General features: G+C 36.4%; 1 protein-coding gene across 2 annotated transcripts in view; it reads right to left on the reverse strand.

Annotated features, from left to right (window-relative positions):
* Rec114 (REC114 meiotic recombination protein) overlaps positions 1-23,459 on the reverse strand; it is a 107,730-nt gene that overhangs the window by 45,278 nt on the left and 38,993 nt on the right. The window lies entirely within an intron of this gene.

Raw genomic sequence — 23,459 nt, forward strand, 5'->3', positions numbered from 1 at the left:
ACTGCCAAACTTATTGTAAAAGTGGTTGTCATCACTTTGCATTTCCAGCAGTAAAGTTTGAAAGCTAAATTAACTTTGTATCCATGCAAATGTTTAGGTTTGTGGTTTTGTTTAATCTTGGCCATTCCAATAGATACGTGGTGGTTACCTCAATGGGATTTTAATGTGCATCTCTCTAATCAATGCAATCACTTCAATAAAAATTAGAGCACACATTGAAAAATATTAGGTTGGTTAAAGCTGGGTGGTAGATATGTATTTTTTGCTATTTTGTTTGAAATAGTTTCATAATAAAAATCTTTAAATAGCCTCAATATTCCTTCATAATTCCTTCTAAATGTTTCAAACAAAATTATTTAATTTCTGTACCAATAGATGTCTTGAAGAGATTATCCTTTATGCAAATAACAGTCTGCAAATACTTTGGGTACATAAAAATCAATGTAAAAAATTTAAATACTTATGCCCTGATCAAAGTTTAGTACTAAACTTACTTAAATGAAAAACTAATTAGTGTGATAAAGTGATATTACTATAGAAATTTAATCTTCATCTTTGACATTTTCATTATTTTCCATAAGATGTATTATTTTTAACAATGACATGGAGAATATAAAGTACGCAAATATTACATTAAAACTAAAACCACTGGCTCTCCTAACTAGAATCATCACGCACAGAGGTATACTTTTCACAGCAGAACTCTCTTAAATCCTGAGAATATTTATAGAAGAATAAGATCTTTTTTTTGGCAGGTAGGTACTGGGGATTGAACTCAGGGGCACTTGACCAGTGAGCCACATCCCCTGTCCTATTTTGTATTTTATTTAGAGACAGGGTCTCACTGAGTTGCTTAGTGCCTTGCTTTTCCTGAGGCTGGCTTTGAACTAGTGATCCTCCTGCCTCAGCCTCCTGAGCCACTGGTATTACAGGTGTGGGCCACCATACCTGGCAAGAATATGATCTTAATAAAATCATTTCACAAGAAAATACACTCTATCCATGAACTGAAAATATCCAAGTACCCATAGCTCCAATTGTTAAACTGCATCTTATCACCTGCTCTCTGGATCTTATAATATATTCTGAAGAATAAAATAAGATTACCTTGCTTAAAAATAAGTCAGTTCTGTCCTTCCCCAATAATAAGAATAGAAAAGCCTTATAGGATGAATTCTTACCTATTTTGGACCTTCCCATTGACTTTTACTTCCTTTTTTTAAAAAAATTTTTAGTTGTAGATGAACACAATACCTTTATTTTTTATTTATTTATTTTTATGTGGTGCTAAGGATCGAACCCAGTGCCTCACAAGTGCAAAACAAGCACTCTACCACTGAGTCACAACCCCAGCCCCAATTTTTACTTTCACTACCTTTCCTTCAATAGAAGAAAAACTGACAAGGAATCTTTGTGTAAAATGCATCTTTCCCTAAATTGTGCTACACACTTTCCATGTTTAATAAAAACTTGTCTCCTTTAAATTTTTTTAAAAATTTTTTTGTAGTTGTAGATGGACAGCATGCCTTTATATTATTTATTTATTTTTATGTAGCTCTAAGTATTGAACCCAGTGCTAGGCACATGCTCTACCACTGAGCCACAACCCCAGTCCCTCTTTTAAATTTCAGTTAACATTTACTTGACCAGATTGAACAGTACACCCTCAGGAATGTGCTGCATATGACACACACTTAACAAAAATAGTATTTGTAGTTTTCTTTTTACTTTAAAATCATACCTCATTCACGTGGATATTCTTATGTAGGTACTAAAAATGATTTAATGAACATGATTTAAAATTCTCACATAATCTAGATTAGCAGCGTGAGTCACTGCCTTTCCAAACTACAACTCCTTTGGGCCAAGTCCCACACACAACTGCTATTAGATGGGTAGTTAAGCCAGATGACTCCCTTCCTCAACTCTTAAGGGGGACACCTCACACAAAGTGAGCCAGTTCACAGGCTGGTCTGCATACCAAGGGGCAGAGGTGCTGAGGATGAATAAAAATGGAAGGATTCATACGCTGTTTATAAAATGGACTTATCAATGGAGAGGAGAGAGTAGGAGGAGCCTGGAGTTACTCTCAGTTTTTTAATTTGGGTAATCAAGAAAATGATGATTCTAGCAAGAAAAGTTTTTTTTTTTAAATCAAGGTGCAACTTATAAATAACATAGAAAATGAATCTTAAGTGTACCACTTGATATATTTTTGTACACATATGTTTAACCATCACCCAAATCAAATAACTTAAGGTTCCTTCATGCATGACCACTTCCAGTCAGTAATGCCCCACCTCACCTTGCTGACAAAGGTACCTCCCTTCCGACTTATCTGACCATAGATTAGTTCTCTCTTTTCTTTACACACACACACACACACACACACACACACACACACACACACGCATGCACACACAGAGTCTTTTGTATCTGGTTTCTTTGTGGAAACACATTTATTTTTATGTACCCATTTCTGGAAAGCAAAGAGAAAAAGGTGACAGCAAGTAGAGATGAAGAGGGCCTGAGATTGGTTTAACACACTGTTCATATTTATTAGGCATCTATTATGTGTCAGTACCTATGTCAGGCATAAAGAACGCCAGGTAAAAAGAGCTTGATACCTACTCTTAAGGGATTTATAATCTAAAGGCAGAGACACGTAGATGAATAATGACAGCAAAGCATTCTAAGAGCAGAATGGTGAGGGTGCTAAGGAGAACAGGGGAAGGAATGGCTTACTTTGCTTAGGAAGTCCTGGAAGATTCCTTATAGACTTAAAAAAAAAAAAAAAAAAAAAAAAAAAAGGATGAATTGGAAGATTTGCTGGCAGCTAGGTGATGGACACATAAGGTTTGATGATATTAAACTCTATATTTTGTATGTTTGACAATATTTATAATAAAAAGTTTTTTAGAAGTTTAAATTGTGTCTTGAAGCATTACTGGGAACCAGGTAATAAGACAATGGAATGCCAGGTAGAGAAACATTAAAAAATAAGAACGAAACCTATAGTTTTCAGGGAATCATTAGTCATTTGGGGAAGTGGTGTCCTTAAAAAAGTCAGAGATTCCTAGATCATTAAGATCCTGCATTCCATGCTAAGAAAGCTGAGTTTTATCCTAAGGTAACTGGGAACCATTAAAGAAACCATAAGCAGATAGGTAAAGTGGCACACCTATAATCCCAGCAACCTGGGAGGACAAGGCAGGAAGATAGCAAGTTTGCAAGATCCTGTCTCAAATAAAAAGGGCTGGAGATATAGCTCAGTGGTAGAGTTTCCCTGGGTCCAGTCCCCAGTACAGTATGGGGTGGGTAGAGGAACTATAATAAAAAACTGACTTGACTGGACTTGCATTTTACAATGATCGTTCAAATATCAGTACAGTCTAAATAAAAGTAATCAGTAGGCAGTTACTGAAATAGCCCTGACAAGAGAAAATAGTAAGAAGGGAACTCCAGTGTTAAAAATATTTAGTTTTAATATGATTAATTAAAAACTACCCAGTTGTTCTTTGTCAACCAAGCTGAAAGATTTAGCACAAAGGGCTACATTAGAGAATAAATGGTCAAACTAAGTTCTAGTGAATAAATATTTAATTTTGCTATTTAAAACATTATTCACAGAGCTTTGCAGCAACTAAAAACATTTTTTCTGTAATACCTGTCCCTCACAATTGGTTCAATTAAATGAAATGAAACAGAGTAATTAATTCAGAAGTGCTAACACCATAACAGGTGTTCCATGAATGTGTACACTGCCCTTGCTGTTGTCATCTGGGGAGTTTCAGGTACTTGGCAGGCCAGTGACATGGGAGAAATCGGTTGAACACCATGGTGCAAAACAAGTCAACAGTCCAAGACCAACAAAAATATGAAATTCCAAACTAAGGCCAAAATCCAAGCTAAAGTCCAAAGTATGAAGTTCATTCATAGCACTTCTTGTTGATTTGATGTCTCAGTGGATTTTACAAATCCACTTTTTGAGGACATCCATCCTCAAAATCACTGGCACAAATGGCATCCCTTAATAGCTTCAATACCTTCTGTTAGCTTTTATGAACATGCATAGAGTGTGTCTATTTCTAATCTTTTACTATCTTAGAGAACACAGAGATGCCATCTGAAATAGCCTAAATCCACTAACATAATCATGCATTTTGATCTGTTCTCTCCGCCTCCCCTGTACTCTGGTTTCATGACTTTATTTGGTCATATTCATTAAAATAAAATCGAAAAAAAATAAACACTATGGTGTGAAGTCTATTTCCTCAGTTACAAATGTTAAACAAAGCGGAAACTCACTTATTCTTCCTTGGATATTTGAAGTTCAAATACTGCTATTTCTACTCCCTGTTCCCATTGCTGATAACTGCTGAAGTCAGGAAATCTCATTAGAATTTGCCACCTCACGGTGCTCAGGCAGGTCGACCTACTTAGCAGCTTAGTCTACTATTTTTTGCCTGCTTGTTGTGACAGGAAGAAATAAAACCTGCATCCCCAAAGAGAGGGGGGAAAAACCAAGTTAAATCACAAATTTAGCATTCAATAGATCCTCTAAATACCTACAGCAAACAGGATGAAGGAACAAATGATCTTGGGCAGTGGACATATGTATTGATTCAGAAACTTAATGAGAAAAAGTCATATCAAGGACTTGTACACACAATATTGTTATAGGTATCTAAGAAGGCTCACAAAGTAAAACTGGAAAAAAGCCAAGAGCAATAAGATTCACAACAACATATGGTTTTGTATGTTTCACATATCTTTAATAATGTAAAATGGAGATAACATTTCCCAATCAAACAACGGTGTAAGGTACAGAAAAAAAGGAAGTTAATGTTTTATAAGCCACATTTAATTTGACAGTATATTTTGCTATATGGATCAAGGGAGTTTTCAAAACTCATAATCAAGGAAATGATTTATTATTGCTTAATATTTTAGGGAATTCACAAAGAACTGATTACACAAAGCAGAATGTGAGAATGCATGCTGCTCCCTGTGCTAAGACTCACTTTTGTACTGATCTCCATCTTCTGCCTCTGATCTCCATACCCTAGTTCTCTCCACCTTCATTCTTATGCCTCCCTACAGAAACAAGCAATGGTCTAAACGAATTAACTCTCAAGTCTGCCTAAAAAGGGACTGTTCTCTGATCACCCTCAAACATTTAGCAACCAAATGACAATATTACCATTTGTATCACATTTTATAGTTTACAAATCTATTTTATATACAGCACAGGAAAATTATTCCCATTTTACTATAGGGCCACTAAGGGTAAGAATAGTTGAATATTTTGCCTAAAATTTCACAGTACATGGGAAATTAAGAGTAAGAAACCTGATATTCTAACTGATAACATGATGCTTGGAGCAAAATGATAGTAATGAATGGTAGCCTACTGAATAAAGTAAATATCCATGAGTCCATACCAATTAAATCAAATACATATGTAAAGATGAAAAAAGGGAGAGATCTAAATTAAAGCAGAATTCCAATTAATAAATATGGAAGGAATGGTAGGAATAGAAAATGGCCATTTAGCATACATCAGAGCACAACTGTTGGAGGCAAAAAACATCAATGGATGCTAAAATTAGTAGGCAAGAGAATAATGAGAAACAGGATATTTGCATAACTCAGAATATCTCCTCACAAGATGCTAATTAATTACAAAGGGGAAAAGAGCACACAGGGGAGGAAGATGGTAGATACCACTTTAAACAAGTGACCAAGGTTAATGTCACCAGCAATAAGGCATATCAATATCAGGTACCTCCTGAGATGACAAAATAAGAAGGGTTGAACATCTCTTTTGTCTTTCAGACACACTCTACAAAATAACTGGCCAGTATTCTTCTATGGTTTCAAGGTCATAAAAAACAAAGACCAAGAAACTGTCCCAGATTAGAGGAGATGGAGGAAAAATAAAAACTAAATGCATGTATACATGTATCAAAACATCATATTAGCTCATTAATACATACCATTTTTATATTTTATGTATCAGTTAAAAATCAATTTAACTTGTAAAAGGGAAACTAAATGCAATGTAGGATCCAACTTAGGTCCTGAACAAGCAAAAAGACCATGAGACACTGTAGAAAGTTGAATAAGGTCAGTAGGGTTATTTAAAAGTATTGTGCCTGGTTTTCATCACTATTCTATGCTAAATGCTAATATTTAGGAAGATGGGTAAGTAGTATATGGAAATTCCTTATACTATTTTTGCAACCTTTTTGGAAGTCTGAAATAATTTCTAAACACAGAGTTTTTTAATGAAAAAGGTTATATTCCTAGTGCTTGTAGTCTAAACACATTATTTGGAACTTCAGTTTCTTTATTTTTAGTGTATAAATTTCACCTCTTTAATAAGCTCCACTCATATATCAAACATTCCAAAATATTAAAGTTTTGAAAAGTTTAAGTAGTAATAGTTATAATAAAATGCGCACATTTTCCCTTCATTAATGATTAGTGGTTTTTTAGTGACTTTTCTCCAACAGTAAAAAGATTTACTATTTTAAGAATTCAAATATAACTAATTCAAACTAAAAACTAGTGTAGGCTTGAATCCTGGGGGAGTAGGCATATTATATCAATGGTGCATTTTCAAAAAGATCCTAAATTCTATAGGGTTTTAACAAGAGAAGGAATCTAGAACCCTGGCAGAATATGATCATAATTAAGCTCTCATGTAATTTGTAAGAAAGTAAAAAGAGATATGTCAATCCAATAATTATTTTGTTGTAATAAAAAATAATAAGAGAAGAAAACTCTTCTTGGCACTGTGAAACATTTTTAAGTGTCTAATATTTAGAATGTTTTATTTCAGTTTATGACATTGATGGTACAGCATATCACAGATAACTACTGAGCTACATATTGATGCAACTTTCAACACACCCTTTAGGAATCAACCAGAATTTAGCCTCAAAGTGGCACTTTTTCTTCCAAACTACAAATCTAGTAAACTAACAGGAGCTCTAAAAATACACAGTCTACAAAATTTGGCAAATACGCTTGCCTCCAATATGTTAGGAAATGGAAAAAAAAAGGAGGAAAAAGTGAAAAAGGAGGAAATGTGAAAATCACTCTTTTTGTGAACAGTACCCTTGCAAAAGCATTTTCCCAAAGTTATGACTCACTTTAGAGAGGAAAAGATGAGAGGGAAAAAAATGAAATGGTCAATATTACTGGTTTCACAAGCTTAAGATTCTCTTACTAAATACACAACAGAAGCTTTTTCAAATTTTATTGTCAAGAAGTAGTCCCTAATGAAAGAAGAACAGGAAGAATATATAAAGGTCACAATGTAAGTACAAAAGAACAATACCTAATTATAGTTTTAAAAGCAAAGCAGCCTGGATAATTGAATTCCCTATCAGAGCTATTATCATCTCAGTGGAGCTGGATATATACACTCACTTTCCACAAAACACTTACTGTGACAAGGCTTAGGTCAAAGATCTACATTTCAGCTACCCTGTTAAAGTACCTCATTTGTCTGATCCACTACAGTAAGTGAATTATTTACATTTACATAAATGTTCTTAATTTATATTTAAATATTCTAGCCTACTGATAGCAGATCACCCAATTACAGAAACAACCTCATCTGAGGTATCATGAACAACCTAACCCAAAAAACTGCAAAACTTTAGCTGTTCATTACCCTACAGTGAGAAAAGGTACATTTTTTGAGTATTTATTTACAGGATTTTAGGTGAAAAGAAAAAAATCAGAAAAAATAATCTAAAAAATTTTGGACTCTCAAATAAGAAAAAAACTTGAACATAGGTTTTTAATTCATATCTTTATTCCAAAACTAAAATGCTAAAACAAATACAAATTAGGAGAAAACTATATCAATACTAGAAACTAGGAATGGATGCCATTCATATGACAAAACTGTTAAAAAAGAATTTATGTAACATTGGTAAGATGGATCTGGATGGAAGAAAGATGCTGAGTCCAGTAGTAACTTGCCTCTGTGTAAAAGGAATGCTGAGACTGAGAGAAAGCAGATGAGATACTGGCAAAAACACTATTAAAAAAGAGAGACCAGAGCTAGGGAACACATGAGCTATAGAAAAAATAAGGAAACACCATCTGAATCCATTGTACCACTACCAATCAAGAGCATTGGACATACATGAATACATGACCAGTGTAACTCCACATCATGTACAACCACAAGAATGGGCAGTTGTTCTCCATGTATGTACAATACGTCAAAATACATTGTACTGTCATGTATAACTAAAAAGAACAAAAAAAATTTTAAAAGAGCATTTGAAATAATTGTGCCCTAAAACATATCCTGCAGTATATCAAACAATAACCTAGGAAGTCAAAAGAATTTCTTAGAAACAATGGGAAGACATACAAAGAAGGTGGATGAATAACTACAATATACAACTGACACTGTGACTACTAAAATGATGACTCTTCACAAAAGAAATTTGAGAAAATTCCCCTGCTAAGATAGGTTCTCTAAGAAAGTGATGCAGGAGACATCACAATACTAGACCTTAAATTATACTACAGAGCCACAGTAACAAAAATGACATGATACTGGCACCAAAACAGACATGAAGACCAATGGGACAGAATAGAAGACACAAAGATATACCCACATAACTACAGTTATCTCATATTAGATATATCCACATGAATACAGTTATCTCATACTAGGCAAAAGTGCCATAAACACATTGGAGAAAAGATAGCCTCTTAACAAATGGTGCTGGGAAAACTGAAAATCCATGTGTAGTATATTGAAATTGAACCCCTATTTCTCACCCTGCACAAAACTCAACTCAAAGTGAACCAGGGACTTAGGCATTAGACCAGAGACCCTGTGCCTACTAGAAGAAAAAGTAGCCATCAGGTTGGCTTAGGAACTGACTTCCTCAATAAGACTCCTAAAGTGCAAGAAGTAAAATCAAGAACCAATACATGGGATGGTATCAAATTAAAAAGTTTCTTCACAGCAAAGGAAACAATCAAGAACATTAAGAGAGTATACAGAATGGGAGAAAATCTTTGCTACCTGCACCTCAGATACAGCATTAACATCCAAGACATACAAAGAACTCAAAACCAACAACCAAAAAAATCAAAGAACCCAATCAATAAATGGGCTAAGGAACTAAACAGGCACGTCACAAAAGAAAAACATGAATGGTCAACAACTATATGAAAAAATGTTCAATATCTCTAGTAATTATAGAGAAATTCAAATTAAAACTACACTGAGATTCCATCTCACTCCAGTCAGAATGACAATTATCAAGAATACACGTACCGATACATGTTGGAGAGGATGTGAGGAAAAAGGTTCACTCATAAATTGCTGGTGGGATTGCAAATTGGTGCAACCATTCTGGAAAGCAGTACAGAGATTCCTCAGAAAACTTGGAATGGAACCACCATTTGACCCAGTTATTCCACTCCTCGGTTTATACCCAAAGGACTTAAAATCAGTATACTACAGTGATGCAGCCACATCAATGTTCATAGCAGCTCAATTCACAATAGCTAAACTGTGGAACCAACCTAGGTGCCCTTCAACAGATGAATGGATAAAAAAAATGTGGTATATATACATAATGGAATATTACTCAGTCATAAAGAAGAATGGAATTATGGCACCTGTAGTAAATGGATAGAACTGGTAAATACCATGCTGAGTGAAATAGGCCAATCCCAAAAAACCAAAGGTCAAATGTGTTCTCTGATACATGGATGCTAACCCACAATAAGGGGACAGCAGGCAGGGGAAGAATAGAAGTTCACTGATTCAACTAAGGGGAATGAAGAAAAGCAGGGGATGGGAATAGAAAATGAATGAATGAATTGGACATAACTTTCCTTTGCTCATAAATGAATACACAACCATGAGAATGGGATCCTTATTGGAATGGGTTGTACTCCATGTATGTATGATATGTCAAAATACATTCTGTCATGTATATTTAAAAACAAAAAAACAAAAAACAAAACAAATAAAAAAGACAGGCTCTCAGTCCACTCCTCTCAGGCTTCTGGGTGCATGAACAGAAATGGAAATTCTTATTAACTAGATCTCTTGTGATATTTCAAAGGAAAATCTATCCATATTCAAGGACAGTGAGGTTATTACATATGAATCCACCCACTGGTCTCTCTAGATGAGGCTGATTACAAAAGGAGGAAGGAGTGAAAGAAAGAAAAGGGAAAAATGAATTGGGGGTAGAAGTAGGAAGAGAAGGAGAAAAAATCAGGATCTATGTAAAAATTCTGTAACCAAAATAAAAGAGAAACAACACAGTTTTGAAAACAAAACTGCAAATAGAAGTAAGTTTTAATTAAAACTGCACTATATGAAACTGTGGTATATAAACTTAAATCCAGAAAAATGCAGTCTTTAAAACAGGAGATGAAAGATCAGATCAGGTTTAGCTAACAATAGAATCATGACTTCAAAGCCAGCCTCAGCAATTTAGCAAGCCATTAAGCAACTCAGGAGACCCTCTCTCTAAATAAAATATTTAAAAAGGACTGGGGATGTGGCTCAATGGTTAAGTACTCCTGGATTCAATCCCTGGTACCAGAGTTGGGGGTGGGGAAAGAAGAGATAACAAGACACACAAAAATAATGAAATTAAATTGATATGAGCGGTTTTAAATGTGAGAAGGGGTGATAAAGTTATAAAGAGCTATGTGTTCTCTTATCTCTCAGGAAAAAAAGCAGCCTATGAAGACTGATTCCAATTTGAAGAGTGTAACCGTGTAGATGACTTTTTAAAAGTTTGTGCTAAATCATTCTTCTTAGAAAATTCTGAAACTGAGACTGATTTGGACATTTTAAAAACTAAGTCAATTAAAATTAGTGTATGAAGGTTATAAGGTTCACATAAATAAGAATATAACATTTTCACTGGTAAATACAGCATTTCTTTTAGAAGAATATTTGGGCTGGGTGTGAAAAATACAAAGGGAAATTAAAACAAAGCAAAAAAACCCACGAATCTCATTTCCAGGATAACTCATGTTTTCCAAACAAATAGAATTCAAATTGCCTCAAGACTATTTAACTTCTGTGTCTCAGGCATACTTTTATTTAAGTGAAGACACTCAGGCTGGATTGGAACCAACTGAGATAAAAAGGAGTGGCTGGAAATAGCAGCTAAAGTCTTGGGAAACAGTTTTCCCCATTTGAATATCTTTAGAACCATGGCTTAAGGCTTTGGCTTCACAACTTCTAAGTTGAAAAGGGTGATGAACAGACTGTTTTTAAATTTGGAGAAAAATCCCCAAAGGAGTTATGAATTATTCCACCTTTCTTTTCTTTTTCTTTTTTCTTTTCTTTTTTTTTTTTTTTTTTTAAAGGGTTTAAGATGTAGGGAAAAAATGATAACCCACTGAAGGGAGCTCCAGCACCAGAAGAAGCGAGGCCAAATAGGTAGCAAAGAAGCATAGAGCTCCTCTGTGCCCTAGAAAAGCCAGGCTTCCAAAACCTCACATCCCATGCCCATTAGAATGGCTGCTATAAAAAAAAAAAAAAAATTATAAAAGGATTTACAGTGCTCAGCCTACACAGCCTAAGCCAAGAGACAGGTGAAGATAACTAGAGATCTAGCCAAGAAAAAAAAAAAAAAAAAAAAAAAAAAAAGCTATATTCAGTAGTTGTGTATGTGTTTGTATACAGCATCTGTGTGGAAGGAAATTATAGTATAATTATAGTGTAAAGAGTAAAAAAAAAAACTCCCAATCCCACAACTCAACAATCCCAGTAAGAATTTTTTTTTTTTTTTGTAAATGGTGTTGGGAATCAAACACAGGGTCTTCTTATACATGCTAGGGAAAGGTTCTACCACTGAGCTACATCCCCAGTACCAATCAAAAAAGTGAATAGGTATTTCTCTAAAGATACACAAATAGCCAAAAGCACATACAAGATGCTTGACCTCACCAGTCATTAGATTAGAGAAATGCAGATCAAAACCAATGAGATGGCATTTCATACCCATTAGAAAGGTTTCTCTCTCTCTTTATTTTATATATATATATATATATATATATATATATATATATATATATATATATATTTGGTTGTTTTTTTTTTTTTTTCCTTTTTTCCTTCTGTGCTGGGCATTGAAGCCAGAGACTAGTGAATACTAGGCAAGTACTCTACCAATGAGTTACACCCCCAGCCCTGGAAAGAGAGAAGGAAAAACCCAGAAAATAACAGTGTTGGTAAGGATGTGGAGAGATTGGAACCCTGTACACTGCTGGTAAGAATGTAAAATGGCACAGTCACTATGGAAAACAATATGGCACTTTCTCAAAAAATTAAAAATAGAACTATCGTGGACCGGGGTTGTGTAGGGAACATTCCTCAAGCTTATTTGACAGCAGTTGCTGACACCATAGTCTAAGTAAGCCAAACAGTCTGGACAGAGAAACTGAGGTAATGGTAAAGACTCGCCATAGAATGAAGATCTTTGCAGCTGTTGAGGCTGAGTTAGGAGCTGAGGGGAGGCCTCGCTCTGTCAAGCAATCCCAGCAAGTTCGCCTGCGCTGCCTTGCCTCATGCTGTGTGCAGGAGCTTACTATCCCCCCAGTCCTTTGTCTCAGACCTGTTGCTGGGCAGAATTACTTAGGCATGCTTGTTTTATTTACATCGCCTCGACCTATAGTTCACCTATAGACTGATTCTGTTATGCTTTAACAAGCGTGTTAACCTGACTGGATAATGTGCCTATATATGTCCTGTGCAACTCTAAATAAAATTAGATCCATGCCTTCAGAGCTTGACTGGGTCTCCGATGTCTGAATGAGTGCATTGGGGTAGGTAGACATCGACAACCTCACCCTCAGAGGACCCCCGTCTCCGAACATCTACAGGGTGGTAGCTCAGTGGTAGAGCACTTGCCTAGCATGTGCAACACACTGAGTTTGATTCTCAGCATCACATGTAAATAAAATAAAGGTTCATTGGCAACTAAAAAAATGTATATTAAAAAAAATAGAACTATCATGTGGTCTAGCAATTCTACTTATGGGTACATACCCAAAAGAACTGAAGGCAAGGTTTCAAAGAGATTTCAACATTCATGTCCACAGGAGCAATATTCACAACAGGCAAAAGTTGATGGATGAACTGATAAATGAAATATAGTATTTAAATACAATGGAATACATTCTATTAAAAAAAAAACCTGACACATGCTACAAAAAGATGAACCTTAAGGATATTAAGCTAAGCAAAATAAGCCAGTCTCAAAAGACAAATACTATATGATTTCACATATGAGGTACCTTGAGTAGTCAAAGTCATAGACCAAAAGTAGAACAGTGGTTACCAAGAGTGTGGGGAAGGTGAAGAAGAGTTTTTAATGGGCAGTTTCAATTTTGCAAGATGAAAAGAGTTCTGGAGATGGATGGTGATGATGGTTGCACAATGAGGAGTGTATTTAATGTTACTGACATGTACTCTTAAAAACGGTTAAGAGTAAATTTTATGTGTGTTTATCACAAATAGAAAAAAATTATAAAAGCCCCAAATCACCAAGGTCTTAGTATTCAAAACACTATGACCGTAAAGGGGAAGCCAGATGAGCCCAAGTCCAAGGTAGATACAAAACAGATCTCTCAGCCTTCTTGCTGTATCAACCCTTTGACATAAATGACAATAGAATGGCCTAGTGGTAGGTCTGTATGGTGCCCCCCAGCAATGCTGTTCGCAGGTGAATGCAGATGCTAAATGAAAAAGAAAAATAGGAACCTATAGTATTAATAAACACTATGATGCAGTTTAATCTGAAGCATTAAGTTCCCATGGGCCTCAGAGGAGGTACAATCAGAATTCTATGAAGCTGAAGGGAAATTAAGTTAAAATTGCTTTTTAAGACCAAGCAGAAAGCCCAAAACCTTGGTGACCTGTTTAGATTTCTGTAAAAAACATCACACACACACAAAGCTGTTATTGGGCTCTAGCCATCAGTTTCCTGAAAGAAATGACTTTTTGGGAGGGGGAGAATAGGTGCAGCTTCAACAAAAATTTGAGAGTATAAATATAGTACATTTTAATCCATGCCAGAAATTAGATTCTCATACTAAAACAGAAGTGGCTAAAACTTTCCATAGCTGTCCTGTCCCTACCTTTTATGAGAAAAATTCTAAAAATATATCATAACCCAGATTAGAATGAGAGGAAAAGATATGTAAATATCATATCAGCATAAAATTACAACTGAAATGTGTTATAACCCAAATGTGTTTTCTTTTCTATGTGTTGATTTTTGTGGAACCCAGAAAATACTGTAAATAAACTGTGTGAACTGACAAAAGCTGTTCTTTAATTTAGGGACTAAAATACCTCTTAAATATATATTCTTTTCTTTTTTTTTTTTTAACTTTATAAAAGAAAGACATTTATTTGGAGGTATAAGGTCCAAAAAGCAGGGTGGAGGCCCCAGTAAGGGCTGCATCATATCATGGAGTTAGCATGCATATATCTCTCTGTGTCTGCCTGGTCTCTCTCTCTTCATTTTCAATCTTGGGGGCTCCACCCTAATGGCCTAACCTAATCTAATCATGTCCCAAAGGTTTTATCTCTAATCAACATAGTTGGATTAGGTTTTCATTCTCAATACCATTAACATATGACTTTAGTGATTAAGCTCCTGCATAAATTTGATGGGGGATATTCAGACCACAGTAATGTGGAGTTGGTTGTTAATAGCATTAGCAACTTTTTTTTTTATTGTAAACAAATGGGATACATGTCGTTTCTGTTTGTACATGGAGTAACAGCATACCATTTGCATAATCATACATTCATATAGGGTAATGATGTTTGATTCATTGTTATTTTTTGCCTTCCCCCCACTTCTCCCACCCCTCTTTTCCCTCTATACAGTCCTTCCTTCCTCCATTCTTGCCCCCCCCACCCCCCATTATGTGTCATCATCCGCTTATCAGTGAGATAATTCATCCTTTGATTTTTTAAGATTGGCTTATCTCACTTAGCATGATATTCTCCAATTTCATCCATTTGCCTGCAAATGCCATAATTTTATTATTCTTTATAGCTGAGTAATATTCCATTGTATATATATACCACATTTTCTTTATCCATTCATCAATTGAAGGACATCTAGGTTGGTTCCACAATCTGGCTATTGTGAATTGAGCAGCTATGAACATTGATGTGGCTGTATCTCCGTAGTGTGCTGATTTTAAGTCCTTTGGGTATAGGCCCAGGAGTGGGATAGCTGGGTCAAATGGTGGTTCCGTTCCAAGTTTTCTAAAGAATCTCCACACTGCTTTCCAGAGTGGCTACACTAATTTGCAGCCCCACAAGCAATGTATGAGTATACCTTTTCCCCACATCCTCTCCAACACCTATTGTTGCTTCTGTTCTTGATAATCACCATTCTAATTGGGGTGAGATGGAATCTTAGTGTAGTTTTGATTTGCATTTCTCTTATTACTAAAGATGTTGAACATTATTTCATATGTTTGTTGACTGCTTGTAGATCTTCTGTGAAGTGTCTGTTCATATCCTTAGTCCATTTGTTCATTGAGTTATTTGTATTCTTCATGTAGAGTTTTTTGAGTTCTTTATATATTCTAGAAATTAGTGCTCTATCTGAAGTATGAGTGGCAAAGATATTCTCCCACTCTGTAGGCTCTCTCTTCGCATTGCTGATAGTTTCCTTTGCTGAGAGAAAGCTATTTAGTTTGAATCTGTCCCAGTTATTGATTCTTGCTTTTATTTCTTGTGCTATGGGAGTCCTGTTGAGGAAGTCTGGTCCTAACTACAAGTTGAAGATTTGGACCTACTTTTTCTTCTATAAGATGCAGGGTCTCTGGTCTGATTCCAAGGTCCTTGATCCATTGATTTTTGTGCAGGGTCAGAGATAGGGATTTAGTTTCATTCTGTTGCATATGGATTTCCAGTTTTCCCAGCACCATTTGTTGAAGAGGCTATCTTTTCTCCATTGCATATTTTTGGCACCTTTGTCTAGTATGAGAAAATTGTATTTATTTGGGTTTGTGTCCATGTCCTCTATTCTGTACCATTGATCTACCTGTCTATTTTGGTACCAATACCATGCCGTTTTTGTTACTATTGCTTTGTAATATAGTTGAAGTTCTGGTATTGCGATACCCCCTGTTTCATTCTTCCTGCTAAGGATTGCTTTAGCTATTCTGGGTTTCTTATTCTTCCAGATGAATTTCATGATTGCTTGCTCTATTTCTGTAAGGTACATCATTGGGATTTCAATTGGAATCACATTGAATCTGTATAGCACTTTTGGTAGTATGGCCATTTTGACAATATTAATTCTGCCTATCCAAGAACATGGGAGATATTTCCATCTTCTAAGGTCTTCCTCATTTCTTTCTTCAATGTTTTGTAGTTTTCATTGTAGAGATCTTTCACCTCTTTGGTTAGATTGATTCCCAAGTATTTTATTTTTTTTTTGAGGCTATTGCAAATGGAGTTGTTTTCCTCATTTCCCTTTCAGCTGTTTTGTCGCTTGCGTATAAAAATGCTTTAGATTTATGCATGTTGATTTTATAGCCGGCTATTTTGATGAATTCATTGATGAGTTCTAGAAGTTTTCTGGAGGATTTTTTTGGATCCTCTAAATATAGAATCATGTCATCTGCAAATAGTGATAGCTTAAGTTCCTCTTTTCCTATTTGTGTCCCTTTAATTTCTTTAGTCTAATGGCTCTGGCTACAGTTTCGAGGACAATGTTGAATAGAAGTGGTGAAAGAGGACATCCCTGTCTTGTTCCCGTTTTTAAAGAGAATAGTTTCAGTTTTTCTCCATTAAGAATGATGTCGGTCATGGGCTTAGCATAAATAGCCTTTACAATGTTCAGGTATGTTCCTACTATCCCTATTTTTTCTAGTGTTTTGAGCATGAAGGGGTGTTGTATTTTGTCGAACACTTTTTCTGCGTCAATTGATATAACCATATGATTCTTATCCTTAGTCTTTGACATGATGGATTACGTTTATTGATTTACAGATGTTAAACCATCCTCGCATTCTAGGGATGAACCCCACTTGATCATGGTGCACGATTTTCTTAATATGTTTTTGGATATGGTTTGCCAATATTTTGTTAAGGATCTTTGCATCTATATTCATCAAGGATATTGGTCTAAAATTTTCTTTCCTTGATGTGTCTTTTCCTGGTTTGGGTGTGAGGGTGATATTAGCTTCACCTAATGAGTTTGGTAGGGTACCCTCATTTTCTATTTCCTGGAATACTTTGAGAAGTATTGGAATGAGTTCTTCTTTGAAGGTCTTGTAGAACTTGGCTGAGAAACTGTCTGGTCCTGGACTTTTCTTGGATGGTAGGTTTTTAATGGCTTCTTCTATTTCATTGCTTGATATTGATCTGTTTAAATTGTGTATGTCCTCCTGGTTCAGTTTGGGAGGAGCATATGTCTCTAGAAATTTGTCAATGTCTTCAGTAGTTTCTATTTTGTTGGAATACAGATTTTCAAAGTAGCTTCTCATTATGTTATGTATCTCAGTGCTGTCTGTCGTGATATTTCCTTTTTCATCATGAATTTTAGTAATTTGAGTTTTCTCTCTCCTTCTCTTTGTTAGTGTGGCTAAGGATTTGTCTATTTTGTTTACTTTTTCAAAGAACCAACTTTTTGTTTTGTCAATATTTTGAATTGTTTCTTTTGTTTCAATTTCATTGATTTCAGCTCTGATTTTAATTATTTCCTGTCTTCTACTACTTTTGCTGTTATTCTGTTCTTCTTTTTCTAGGGCTTTGAGCTGTAATGTTAGGTCATTTAGTTGTTGACTTTTCATTCTTTTTTGGAATGCGCTCCATGCAATGAATTTTCCTCTTAGTACTGCTTTCATAGTGTCCCAGAGATTTTGATATGTTGTATCATCGTTCTCATTGACCTCTAAGAATTTTTCTATCTCCTCCCTGATGTTTTTTGTTATCCATGTTTCATTCAATAGCATATTATTTAGTCTCCAGGTGTTGGAGTAATTTCTCTTTTTTATTTTGTCATTGATTTCAACTCTCAGTCCATTATGATCTGATAGAACACAAGGCAGTATCTCAATTTTTTTGCATTTCCTAAGGACTGCTTTGTGGCATAACATATGGTCTATTTTTGAGAAGGTTCCATGTGCTGCTGAGAAGAAAGTGAATTCGCTCGTTGATGGATGGAATATTCTATATATGTCTATTAAGTCTAGGTTATTGATTGTGTTATTGAGTTCTATGGTTTCTTTGGTTGGTTTTTGTTTGGAAGATCTATCTAGTGGTGACAGCAGTGTGTTAAAGTCACCCAGAATTATTGTGTTGTGGTCTATGTGATTCCTGAAATTGAGAAGGATTTGTTTGATGTACATGAATGCACCATTGTTTGGGGCATAAATATTTATGATCATTATGTCTTCCTGATTTATGGTTCCCTTAAGCAGTATGAAATGTCCTTCTTTATCCCTTCCGACTAACTTTGGCTTGAAGTCCACTTTATCTGATATAAGGATGGAAACCCCTGCTTTCTTACTGAGTCTATGTGCGTGGTAGGTTTTTTCCCATCCTTTCACCTTTAGTCTGTGGATGTCCTTTTCTATGAGATGAGTCTCTTGCAGGCAGCATATTGTTGGGTCTTTCTTTTTAATCCATTCTGCCAGTCTATGTCTTTTGATTGATGAGTTTAGGCCATTAATGTTCAGGGTTATTATTGAGATATGATTCGTATTCCCAGTCATTTGGGCTTATTTTTGGTTTTTAAGTTGGCTTGGTTTCTCCTTTCACTGGCTTTTCCTTTAGGGTAGTTCCTCCCTTTGCTGACCTACATTGTTGTTTTTCATTTCCTCCTCATGGAATATTTTGTTGAGAATATTCTGTAGCACAGGCTTTCTATTTGTAAATTCTTTTAACTTTTGTTTATCATGGAAGGATTTTATTTCATCTTCAAATCTGAAGGTTAGTTTTGCTGGATATAGGATTCTTGGTTGGCAACCATGTTCTTTCAGAGCTTGAAATATGTTGGTCCAGGCCCTTCTAGCTTTTAGAGTCTGGGTTGAGAAGTCAGCTGCTATCCATATTGGTCTCCCCCTATGTGTAATCTGATGCTTTTCTCTCACAGCCTTCAAAATCCTATCTTTGAGGTTTCAAGATGGCAGACTAGAGGGTGTCTGCATTTCATGTTGCTCCAGGACTCAGGATTCAAGAAGAGGAGATACTGAGAGACTTGGGACCAACTCAAAGCCACCGGGTGAGTCTCTCCCGTTGGGGAGGCATCCTAGATGGGGCGGTAGTCCCAGAACACAGGGAACTTTGTGAAGTAGAGTTGCCCAACGAGACACCCCTCCCCCCACTGGAGCAGTGAACTCGGACAGCTGGGAGCATTGGAGAGGAGGCTGCTCAGGATGACGCTGGGACTTGGAGCAACCCACCAGGGTTCTGGGGGGCTGCCCAGAGGAGGAGCTGTGCGGCAAGCTGTTTGGATTCAGAGCAACCGCTCCTGAACACCGGGGGGCTGCCTGGAGGAGGAGGAGGAGCGCGGCAGGTCGCTTGGTCTCCGAGTGGCTGCACCAGAGCTCCAGGCAGCTGCCTGGAGGAGGAGGAGCACGGCAGGTCACTTGGACTCGGAGTGACTGCTCCAGGGCTACGGGTGGTTGTCGGGAGGAAAAGGTGCGCAGTGAGTTGCTTGGACTCCTAGTGACTGCACTGGAACACCGGGTGGCTTCCCGGAGGAAGAGATGTGCGGTGGGTTGCTGGGACTCAGAGTGACTGTACAGGGTTCCAGGTGGCTGCTCAGAGGAGGGGCCACATAGCCAGGCGACTAGGTGCAGAGCAGGGTCCCAGGAACTAGGCAGCTTCTTGGTAGAAGAGCCGCACAGAGACAAGCTGAGGGATGGAGTGAAGTTTCCAGGACTGCGGGCAGATTCTCTGAGGAGAGGCAGCCTAAGGAGACTTGTCTGCAAAGGGTGAGGCTCCCAGATCCAGGAGGTAGGTCTGGGCCCCTGGGAACGTTGCAGAGGAAGTCAGCCCAGCCCAGGCAGTAGTTGTGAATTGAGGGAAACCTCTAGGATGGAAACTGACCAGCGAGACCTCCCCACCAGGTGAGCCTTTCCTGCTGGGTGAGGTTTTCCCACAAGGACGGTAAAACCAGAGAAATAGGCCCAAATAGGCGTTGCCTCAGCCCGCAGCCTAGTTCCCCTTTGGTGACCATTGGTCAACAAGTGGAGGCACCTCTGCCCACTAGCAGGGAATATATCCCACCTGAAGGCCACCACCACTAGAGAGGCAGCTTCCTTGTGGAGCACCGCATTATCAACTTTCTCCAAGACTTCAGGCTACTGAAGGCTAAGAGGGGATATATTAGAAATCTTTAGGGACATTGTAAGTCAATAGAGGAAATCTGCAATATCTCAGCAGTCCACTGATACCTGAACAATATGAGAAAACAAGGGAAGAAAATGCCCCAAACAAATCTAGATGTTACATCAATAAAATCCAATGACAGCATGGCAGAAGAAATGACAGAAAGGGAATTCAGAATGTACATAATTAAAATGATCAGGGAAGCAAACGATGAGATGAAAGAGCAAATGCAGGCACTGAATGATGAGATGAAAGAGCAAATGCAGGCACTGAATGATGAGATGAAAGAGCAAATGCAGGCATTGAATGATAGCACCAATCGACAGTTAAAAGAGCAAATACAGGAAGCAAAAGATCATTTCAATAAAGAGTTAGAGATATTGAAAAAAAACCAAACAGAAATCCTTGAAATGAAGGAAACAATAAACCAAATTAAGAACTCCATAGAAAGCACAACCAATAGGATAGAACACCTGGAAGACAGAACCTCAGATATTGAAGACAAAATAGTTAACCTTGAAAAGAAAGTTGACCTAACAGAGAAGATGGTAAGAAATCGTGAACAGAATCTCCAAGAATTATGGGATATCATGAAAAGGCCAAATTTAAGAATTATCGGGATTGAGGAAGGCTTAGAGAAACAAACCAAAGGAACAAACAATCTATTCAATGAAATAATATCAGAAAATTTCCCAAATCTGAAGAATGAAATGGAAAATCAAGTTCAAGAGGCTTATAGGACTCCAAATACACAAAATTACAACAGACCCACACCAAGGCACATTATAATGAAAATACCTAACATACAAAATAAAGACAGAATTTTAAAGGCTGTGAGAGGAAAGAACCAAATTACATTCAGGGGGAAACCAATACGGATATCAGCAGATTTTTCAATCCAGACCCTAAAAGCTAGAAGGGCCTGGAACAACATTTTTCAAGCCCTGAAAGAAAATGGATGCCAACCAAGAATCTTATACCCAGCAAAACTTACCTTCAAATTTGACGATGAAATAAAATCCTTCCATGATAAACAAAAGCTAAAAGAATTTACAAAGAGAAAGCCAGCATTACAGAACATTCTCAGCAAAATATTCCATGAGGAAGAGATGAAAAACAAAGAAGCAAATCAGCAAAGGGAGGAATTATACTAAAGGAATTGTTAAATAAAGGAGGAACCAAGTCGTGTCAAAAAAAATAAATAAATTTAAAAAATGAATCAAATGACCAGGAACACAAATCATATCTCAATAATAACCCTGAATGTTAATGGCCTGAATTCATCAATCAAAAGACATAGACTGGCAGATTGGATTAAAAAGAAAGATCCAACATTATGTTGCCTGCAAGAGACTCACCTCATAGAAAAAGATACCCATAGACTAAAGGTGAAAGGATGGGGAAAAACATACCATGCACATGGACTCAGCAAAAAACCTGAGGTATCCATCCTCATTTCAGATAATGTGGACTTCAAGCCAAAGTTAGTCAGAAGGGATAAAGAAGGACATTTCATACTGCTTAAGGGAAGCATAAATCAGCAAGACATAACAATCATAAACATCTATGCCCCAAACAGTGGCTCATCCGTGTATGTCAAACAAATCCTTCTCAATTTCAGAAACCAAATAGACCATAACACAATAATACTAGGTGATTTTAACACACCTCTCTCAGCACTGGACAGATGTTCTAAACAAAAATTGAACAAAGAAACCATAGATCTCAATAACACAATCAATAATTTAGACTTAACGGACATTGATAGAATATACCATCCAACCAAGAGCAAATACACTTTCTTCTCAGCAGCACATGGATCCTTCTCTAAAATAGACCATATATTATGCCACAAAGCTAATGTTAGCAAATACAAGAAGACAGAGACACTACCTTGTATTCTATCAGATCATAATGGATTGAAATTAGAAATAAATGAAAGAGTAAAAAACAGAAACTACTCCAACATCTGGAGATTAAACAATATGCTATTATATGATGAATGGAAAACATAAGATATTGAGAAGGAAATTAAAAAATTCTTAGAGGTAAATGAGAACAAAGAAACATCATATCAAAATCTCTGGGACACTATGAAAGCAGTACTTAGAGGAAAATTTATTTCATGGAGCGCATTCAATAAAAGAAGTAAAACTCAACAAATAAATGACCTAACACTACAGCTCAAAGCCCTAGAAAAAGAAGAACAGACCAACACCAAAAGTAGTAGAAGACAGGAAATAGTTAAACTCAGAGCTGAAATCAACGAAATTGAAACAAAAGAAACAATACAAAAAAATCACAAAATAAATAGTTGGTTCTTCGAAAAAATAAACAAAATTGATAAACCTTTAGCCACACTAACAAAGAGAAGATGAGAGAAAACCCAAATCACTAAAATTCAGAATAAACAAGGAAATATCACAACAGACACGAGTGAAATACAAAACATAATTAGAAGCTATTTTGAAAATCTATACTCCAACAAAATAGAAAATTTCAAAGACATCAACAGGTTTCTAGAGACATATGAATTGCCTAAACTGAACGAGGAGGACATATACAATTTAAATAGACCAATTTCAAGTAATGAAATAGAAGAAGTCATCAAAAGCCTACCAACAAAGAAAAGTCCAGGACCAGATGGTTCTCAGCTGAGTTCCACAAAACCTTTAAAAAAGAGCTCATTCCAATACTTCTCAACGTATTCCATGAAATAGAAGAGGAGGGAACCCTCCCAAACTCATTCTATGAAGCCAATATTACCCTAATACCTAAACCAGACAGAGACACATCGAGGAAAGAAAATTTCAGACCAATATCCTTAATGAACATCGACGCAAAAATTCTCAACAAAATTTTAGCAAATCGCATACAAAAACATATTAAAAAGATAGTGCACTATGATCAAGTGGGTTTCATCCCAGGGATGCAAGGTTGGTTCAACATCAGGAAATCAATAAATGTCATTCACCATATCAATAGACTTAAAGTCAAGAATCACTTGATTATTTCAATAGATGCAGAAAAAGCATTTGATAAAATACAGCACCCCTTCATG

The sequence above is a fragment of the Sciurus carolinensis genome, chromosome 2, assembly GCF_902686445.1.
Source record: "Sciurus carolinensis chromosome 2, mSciCar1.2, whole genome shotgun sequence".
In the NCBI taxonomy this organism is placed as follows: domain Eukaryota; kingdom Metazoa; phylum Chordata; class Mammalia; order Rodentia; family Sciuridae; genus Sciurus; species Sciurus carolinensis.